Source organism: Limulus polyphemus, unplaced genomic scaffold (assembly GCF_000517525.1).
Source record: "Limulus polyphemus unplaced genomic scaffold, Limulus_polyphemus-2.1.2 Scaffold2319, whole genome shotgun sequence".
Classification (NCBI taxonomy): domain Eukaryota; kingdom Metazoa; phylum Arthropoda; class Merostomata; order Xiphosura; family Limulidae; genus Limulus; species Limulus polyphemus.
In genome coordinates, this window is record NW_013667929.1 from 168,236 (window position 1) to 177,819 (window position 9,584).

General features: G+C 35.6%; 1 long non-coding RNA gene across 2 annotated transcripts in view; it reads left to right on the plus strand.

The window, feature by feature from the left end:
• Window positions 1-1,579: 1,579 nt before the first annotated feature.
• Window positions 1,580-9,584, plus strand: part of LOC111087569 — a 10,684-nt gene continuing 2,679 nt past the window's right edge. The window contains exons 1-2 of one of the 2 annotated variants that reach the window (XR_002612251.1): window positions 1,580-1,639; window positions 1,846-1,985. This is a non-coding gene — a long non-coding RNA (uncharacterized LOC111087569). Of the gene's footprint in view, window positions 1,640-1,845; window positions 2,136-9,584 lie in introns of those variants that run through there. The other variant, XR_002612250.1, reaches the window with a different exon arrangement.

Below are 9,584 nucleotides of genomic sequence, written 5' to 3' on the forward strand. Positions count from 1 at the left end.
AGTTGAAATTGCTATTGGATTCTTCCTTCCGAAAGTAGTTTAGAATATATTTTATTTTGGTAAACTTCGATGTCGGTGTTCTGCATATAGATATAACATTATCATTTGTTGATTGTTGAAAGGTTTGAAAGATGTACTATTTCTTTTACTTAGGTTTTATACAGCAATGGCTAGAAGCGTGTCCTTGTGTTTATGTCCACTCTCTCTTGGATACTTATAGAAAGTGGTAAAAGTTAGAGGTTTTCTTTCCTATATGTGTTATTTGGAATAGGTGGTGATGTTAGGAGCTCAGAATTATGGAATACAACTCTTGAGTTTTTAGGTGTGGATGAACAGCTCTGAGTTTTTATTTTATCCAAGTAGAAACACTTAGCTCATAGTTCTGTCATCTCTTGTCTGATTTGAGATATAATTAGAGTTTTTTACTCAGGAGGTCAAACCCTTTCGATTGATATATTTGACCATGCCCAAGGTCTCATAGATTAATTTATTCTAATCCTGCCTAAAAGAATTTCAGTTTGAGGGTAGGTTGGTAGAAATCCTGATGAGTAACAAAACCGATTCAGATATATGAGCACCCCCCACACTTGGTATTACTGCAGCACAAAAATATAGGTCTCATACATTAATTCACTCTAATCCTGCCTAATAGAATTTCAAATGCTGCAGCTATTGAAGATTCCCTCTTGTTTTGTTTAATTGGAAAGCATGGTATAAATCTTTCTGTTTCTGTCTGATAGTGTTAGGTGTTTTCTTTACTGAATGTGCTATTTTTGATGATGTATACAGCACAGGACTGTAGTTTACTACACTTTAATTCTTTTTGCGGTTGAAAAGTATGATGTAATTCTTTCTGTTTCTGGCTGGTGCAAACAGGTTAAAAGCCTCTCAGCTCTAGCAGCTAGTGTGAACTTGAACAGCTAAGCTGGTCAGTAAATAAACATAAAAACAGTTACTGTGAATGAATATTTTGTTTTATATGTCCACTGATGTTTGTTTTGATCATTGGAATCATTCTCTTCAGTACATTTGTGGACTCTGCATACTTTAGCCTTATCAGTGGACCTGAATACTGTACCATACCTGAGAACCTAAACTGCAGGACATTTCTGGATTCTGCATACTTTAGACGCATCAGTGTACCTGAATACTGTGCCATACCTGAGAACGTAAACTGCAGGACATTTCTGGACTCTGCATACTTTAGACTTATCAATGGACCTGAATACTGTACCATACCTGAGAACCTAAACTGCATATTCTAGACTTATTAATGGACCTGAATACCATACTATATCTGAGAACTTAAACTGTAGGACCTTTTTGGAATCTCCATACTTTAGACTTATCAATGGACCTCATTTGAAACATGCATCATCATTGCAATGCTATTTTTTTCGTTTGCTCTACCACACTCCACATCGAGGTAAAATGTCAAGTTTTAAAGCCATTAAAGACATTGTTTTATAATAGTGGTTTTTGCCTTGTCATGGCTAAAACATTATAAATTTCAATTATTCCTTAATTGGTTTTTGTATAGTGTACTGAAGATTTTTAAAAATCCCGATGGACCAGTACATGGCAGAGCTAAACTTTATTCCTCATTTCATTCTTCACATGAAAACTGGAAGAAAAAAAGGTACAAATATATATATAATATAATTCATTTTCCATTTAGAATAAGTTTATACATGAAGGTGTGGAATTGATTGGTCATATACTTGTTTCATTTTGAAATATTAGTACAAAGATACTCTTAAGATTATATTACAGGTTATTACATTTTGAAGTGTATGTATGAAGTTGTTGAAGTAATGGTTTGTTTTCTCCATTTACTTACTGTAGATCAAAGACCTACACAACTGTCTATAGAAGTTTTCTACATGTCTTACCTAGTGCTGCCTTCATAAGTACATTTACAGGTATCGTGACAGTGGCAAGTTGAGTACCAGCAAGTTACAATGCAAACATCTTTGTATGTGAAGGTAATAATTAAATTTCTCAACATGAGGATAATTGAAATATGTTATTATTGAGAAAAAAAGAATCTGAGATTACAAAATTAACATTTTAAATTGTTTTCCCATGAACATGTATCAGACTATAAAAAATAAGGGTAAACGATATTCGTGTGATGTTTCTAGTAAAGAATTTGCATGGAAATACAAGTTAAAAGAACATAATAGAAATCATGCTGGAGAGAAACCTTACAGTTGTAATGAATGTGGGAAAAAATACAATAATTCACATCCAAAAACCCATCAGACAATTCATGCTACAGGGAGCCATTATCAATGTGATGTCTGCAATAAAAATTTTACTCGTAAAGATAGCTTAAAAGACCATCTGAGGATTCACTCGGGAGAGATACCTTATGGATGTGATTTCTGTGGCAAAACATTTTCAATAACTTCAAACCAGAGAAGGCATAAGAGGATCCACATTGAACAGAAACGATACAGCTGTGATGAATGTGGCAAAACATATGCAAGAGAAGATAGCTTAAAGTTTCATTAGAATGTACATAGTGAGGGTACACAGAATGTTTGTGGTAAATGGTTTTCTTTAGCTAGATGGTTAAAAGAACATCAGATGATCCATACTAAGGAAACTCTCCACATTCGTGATATTTGTGGTAAGAAATTTCTGTTGACTGTGTGTTTAAAAAAAACACCAAAAGATCCATACTGAGAGTAGTTCATATCTGTGTAATGTGTGTGTTAAAAAATCAGAACAATATCACAACTAAAAACTCATTCTGTCGTTCACACTGGAGCTAGGCCATTCAGTTGTGGTGTTTGTAACAAAAACTTTACATGTCAAGGAGACTTAGTAAACCACCAGAGGATCTACTCAGGACAAAGACCATATAGTTGTGGTGTATGTGGCAAGCAGTTTACACAGAAGGGAAATCTGAAATTACATGAGATGACCCACACTGGGGAGAAACAATACAGTTGTTAGATGTGTGGCAAGGAGTTTGCTCAGAGCTCAAATCTGAAATCACATAAGATGGTCCACACTGGGCAGAAGCCATATGCTTGTGATGTTTGTGGTAATCAGTTCATAAGAAAAAAATAGCCTGAAACATCATCAGATGATCGACACTAGAGTAACTTAACACTATAGATATCTAATGAGTTGCTGTGTTTAAACAAACTGAATTTTCAGACACAATCGAAATGAAAGATATTCTACAAATAATATAAAAAAATGATGAGATGAGGTACATATGTTGAATTTAATGGCACCCATAAAACATTTATATTAGGTCTTCAAGAAATTAATGTTGTGTCTTGGAACACTTTCATTAACCACCCCCCAAAAACATAAATCAATGATAATAGTTAAATGAACTGCTTAAACGTCACGTTAATATAGCCTATATAATATGTAAAGTTTAGTATACTCTAATGCCTTATAGTGATTGCAAACGACCAGACACACTTTCAGCATGTAATTCTGTTTGAATACAAGAAGGGAAACAACGCCTCTGTAGTCACAAAAAATATCATAGAAGTTTATGGAAATCTTTTGAACATTCACAAGTATCAACGGTGGTTCAGAAAATTTTGTTCAGGTGTCTTTAGCCTTAAAAACTGTGATGGCAGGGGCTGACATGTTGGAATTAATATTGATGCTCTGAAGACGCTTGTTGAGTCTAACACAAAGCAACACACTCGTGAAATGGCCCTGAAATTGCATTTCTCTCATGGAACAATGCGTAAATATCTAAGGAATATGAGAAAACTCCATAAAGAAGGTGTTTGGATGCCTCACGAACTCTCTGATGATCATCGTTTCTAGTGTGTGAACGTGGCTTTGACTCTTGTGGCGCGTAATGTGCGTCAACCATTTTGGAACAAAATTGTCACCAGTGATGAAAACTGGATTCTCTATGCAAGTATTAAATGCTAGAAACAATGACTCAGTCCTAGACAAAACCACTTTTAATCACAAAACCTGGACTCCATCTGCAGAAAGTGATGCTTTGCATTTGGTGGGACATCAAAGGAGTAATTCATTTCAAACTCCTCAATCCACAGTGAACTGTCAATGCAGAGATCTATAGTCAGCAACTGGAACATTTAAATCAAGCCCTTCATCAGAAACGCCCTTCACTCGTCAATCGGAAAGATGTTAATTTTCTCTACGACAATGCACGTCCACATGTGGCACGTTTGACACAATACAAGATTATGGAGTTGTGTTGGGAAGATCTCCCCCCCCCCACCCATATTCTCCAGATGTGGCACCATCAGATGATCATCTTTTTCATTTGCTGCAACACCATCTTAATAGGAAAACGTATTTAAATGTGGAAGGTGTTGAAGAGGACATCAGCATGTTTTTTGCTTCAAAGCCAAGTGATTCCTTTAATCAGGGCATTAACAACCTGATTGTAAGATGGAAAAGCATCATCGATAAGAATGGAGACTACTTCATTTAATAAATGTTTTGTTTTGTTATATAAGTTGTTCAGGTTTTTTCATCTAAAATAAAAAGACATTAATTTCTTGACAACCTGCTATATACTTAATGTAAATACATATACTTATGTATTAAGCTCAAAAACAAATTTTGCTATGAGGAAATAACCAGAAGCTAAAACAAGAGAATTTTTCAGGTTCTATTTGTTTATGTTCATGTTTAGTTGCTTTCTCAAAGGTCATAAATCAAAGTACTATGAAACAAAATATAATTTCAAATTTTGGATGGTTTGTTTCAACCATGTGTTTTTTGTAATTACTACATTTCATCCTACATTTCATTACTACATTTATGGGTTATATAATTTTACTTTCTATCACACTATAGAGGATCTGATCAGGCTAAGCTTTTATGTTTGATATTTTGATTATTAAATGTGTGTACTATTAACTTTACTGTAGTTTATTATATCTTACCACTATGCTATTTGGCAGTTATGCAGTTGTGAGATTATGTTGTGGTTGAAACACAACAACTACAAACCCAAATTCTACTTTGTTTCTGCATTTTGGTTTGTGTACAAAGAGTACACAGCCAAAATTTGTTGTGGTCATTTTGAAGCAGCCAAACCCCCACCCCCAAAAACGTTTTATTTTAGTCTCTAGTCAACCTGTGTCTTTTAGTTTAGCATATACTAAAAAAGTTGTAGTGTTACAGGTTACAGTTTATTAAAATTTCACTAGTATAATTTTGTCCATCATCAACTCTGTATTTATTTTTATACAAGATCTGTTTGCACCTTTAGTTTTTGTTAATAATGAAAAATATTCCCGATTTAAAATCTTTGTTAGCACATTTTAAAAATGAAACCAGTATTTGTGTGACATAATAAAAAGCATTACTTGTATCTCCAAAATAATGTGAATAGATTTCTTAGTATCTCACATTGCAGCTGTGATGAATTTCTATGCTACATTCACATCATTATAACTACTGTAGGGTCAAATATTGTGTTGGTTTTCTGTGCTATATTCACAACATCATAACTACTGTATGGTAAAATTTTGCAGCTGTGATGACTATCTGTGATACATTTACATCACCATAAAAAATGGTAAAATGGTGCTGCTGTGTTGGCTTTCTGTGCTATATTTGCATCATCATACTTACTGTAGGGTGAAATGTTGCTGCTGGTGATGGCTTTCTGTGCCACATTCACATATTGTAGGTTAAAACTAAAAGCTATTAAACAAGATGTTACTATCTGTAGGTTGGTAACCTACTTATTATTTTATAGTCTTAAAAACCTTTACATCAAAAGAAATTAAGAGAATAAATTACCCATTTTAATAGTTACATTAAATATCTTTTCAGTGAGTTGAACTTAAATCAACTTATTCTATCAGTTTGTTTTTTTGGTAAATTTGTAACTGTATTAGTTTGACCTGGTCATAACACCTAATAGAAGTTTAAGGTTGAAACATTTTAATAAACAATCTTTATATGAATTTTGATTTTATCTAAGGTAAAAAAGAAATATGTAATATGTAAGTATGATTTTAATAAATAGTCTTCTGCTACACTTATAATAGGAATACATTTGTCTATTAGTACAAAAAGTATTTGAGTTACATACAGATGCGTTCGTAATTCATAAATATTCAACATGTATGGAGTAAATACTGACACTTCAAACTCTGAGATGTTGTAACATACAACATTATTATTCTATTCTATTATTCTATTATTATTCTATTCACTGTTCAATTGATATGAAAATACAGTTTTGTGATGCTGTAACATATTACATATAATTTAAGGACAAAGAACCTTTTGGTCCACAGAGACCATTACATCCACTAAAGTAAACTTTAAAAACAGAACACTAAAAGCCAGTCCTTTTTGAATGGTTTATCAAGTCTTTCCTTAAACTCACTTAAGTTAACTGCATTCATTATATCTGAAGGCAACGTATTCCAAAAATCAACCCCCTGGTAGAAAAATTAAGCTATCTTGGCTGAAGCTGACTCCTTCTTCTGCCAAAATTTATACTTGTGTCCCCTATTCTTACTATTATCACCATTAAGTATGGAAGAAGATGATGCATCAACACTATTAGTTTTTTAAATCTTAAGAACCTCAATCAAACCCCCTTTAACTCTTCTATTTTCAAAATAAAATTTCAGAGGTATAAACCCGACATTGCACGACAACCGATTCATTCCAGGTATTATCCTAGTAGCTCTCCTCTGAATCCCTTACAACAATTCAATTTTGGTGCTGTGCCATCAGGATTTATCACATGACTACTAACCCTTCCTTGATCTTTCAAATTGAAGTTAGTCTCAAAGAATGCTTCTGATGAAGAAGATGGCATTTTTGATGTAGAAGTAACTATGACTGAGAGACAGTGTTTATTTACAGTGAGACAATTTTGCAGGAGAAATATTGAGCCTAGGAGAAGTTCTTTCGTTGACATAAAACTTTTCCCATTATTGCAGAAGTCTATGACATTGGTCAGCTTGCAGCTGCTGACTCAGAGAGATTTGCTCATGTCTGAAGTGCCCAGACCACTTGAGCAGATGATACCCCTGAGAACTAATGTCAGAAGAAAGGAAGTCGACTGAAGTTCACCGAAATGGCATTTACTGAGTTCGAGCTTGCATGAGGAAGCCTATAATGAACTTCTAGGCTGCAACTCCATCTTTAATCAAAACCAGAAACTAGTGAACGGACGCTCTATGTGCCACTGATGAGTGATATCTGCCATTCAGAGCTGTTTCCCTGTCAGATGAGGCAGTGGACTACCATAGGTGATAGTTGTAACCCATGAAGTGAGGTACCTTTCAGGATGAAAATGTTTCTCATGACAATGACATCAGCTTATAACATTTGGGGTTGTGCAAGGTTGTACAAAGATCCATCTCAGTATGCAGTCATCATGGACCAGGGACTGACCATCCATTTGGGTGTTTGAATCCCTGTCATTGTTTTTATCTGCAACCAGGGGCATTGGTGATATCTTCTCCTAGCATTCTTTAGGATCACGAGGGATAGAGAAAGGATTTAGCCTGGTAAACAGATCCCTGTGAGTGATACCAAGCCCATCATGCCCCCAATGTTACAAGAAGACCTGGACAAGTTCCTAAAATGTTTCAGACAGATCATTGACGGGAATTTATGGACTCGGGAACAGCTTGTGCAGCACGTAGTCTTTAACATAGATGGTTGATGCTTTTCAACCCCTAGATGAGAAGAAGCAGGATGGTTGTGAAAAAATATGAGCACTTTCCTGAGCTGCAAAGTTGGAAAAAATAATTATACTAGTTGTGAACAAGCATATCTGGAATGACCAGCAATTAGTGCCAGACACCATAGCAAATGCTGCAGAAAACTGATGGAGACAGAGTCCCAGTTGGGAGAGCACAGTAAACAGTCTACACTAAAGAATTTATTGGTTGCCCAGATCAACCAGGGCTGACTAGAGCTTGATAGTTGTTTATAAGGGTACAAGAGTCAGATGTTAAATTTCTGGTAGATACACGAGCAACAAGGACCCTAGTTGACCTTGTAGCCTTACAAGGCTTTTGAGTAAAACCACCACTACAGCCAGTAAGTACCTAAATAATTCTGGTGAATGACAATATACTATACATTATCGGAAAAATGGATCTCTGGCTCAGTCAGAGAGGTGTCACACAGAGAAAGAAATTATTTTTCTGCTCTTAGATCTGAAATCAGTGTCCTCGAAATGGAACACATTACAGAGTTTGTCTGTGTAATGGGCGAGATGACGTTCTGTGGGAAAGTGGTCCAGTGTTTCTCAGATGGAGCCCAGGAACACTGGATAGCATGAATGTATTTAGTGAAGAGAACTGTAGTACTTTCATGTACACAAATGGTGTTATATGGCATTATACAAACAAAGTGTAGTGAGTATATGCTATTTAATGTGGTGATTTAATTCACACACATGAAGTAAATTATTCTGTCCAAAAGGAATGCAGCATTAACTCGAGCGATGATTTACCCAATATGAAATGAATTGTAGGTGCTAGTTCATAAGTATGGATGACCAGTTATCCAGTTTGATCCTGGAATAGTCATTGGCACTGTGAGGGAAGTAGAGATAAGTGATATTAGTGATAACGCGAGGGTTGCACATGTCAAATTACAGCCAAAAGCAAATATAAAATTCTTAGCTCACCTGATGTCATTGGTTGATGATTTTTCTGACAATCTGGACTGATGTAGCAAATGAGAAACCATGAAATTTTAACAGACTCTGCTAAGATAGCTTTATTAAGATATTGGCCTCGACCTATAATGAAGCAATAAGTGCACAGTTTACTTCGTTTCACATCTTAGTAACAATTAGTTGTGGCCAACTTAAAGATAGCAGCACCAAGGCCAACCCTCAAGAAAGTGGAAGTGAACTGTGGATGGACCAAGGAAAATAACTGGGCATTCCAATCCCAACAGTCTGCTTTGGTAGATGCACCAGTTCTGGCTTATCCATACCAAGACCGAGTTTCTGTTAGACACCAATACCAGCAGCAATGTACACAGCGTGGTCACAAGTAAATAGACACCACCTTTTCAGACAAAAAAGGAAATTTTTCAGTCATATTCACATGAATTGATATATTTATAATTTAATTAATATCTATTAGATCTTCCTTTCGCTTCGTGGAGTTCGTCGATACTTTGGGGCATCATGAGAATCATCTCGTCAATTTTAGATTGTGCGATTTTCGCCCACTCTTGCTTCAAAACTTGGAGTAGATCACTCTTCGAAGTTGGTTTTTGGTTGTTTCTTGACTTGCCGGTCGAGTATAGCCCAAAGGTTTTCGGTGGGGTTCATTTCAGAAGATTGGCTCGGCCAGGGCAACTTCTGGATACCATTTTCTTCCTGCCAATTTTGGGTGTTTCTAGCAGTGTGACACGGTGCTTCATTTTTTTGGAACAACATTGTGTTCTTGTCCACGAAAACCGAGGAATAAAGTGGCAAGAGTCCTTCCTCCAATATTTCGACGTATTTCGCAAAATTTATGTTGCCAATGCACTCCATTGAGCTCGATCTCCCACCAACTCAAACAGCTCCCCAAACCATCACGCTGAAACCACCATGTTTCACAGTTAGCTGCAATCTG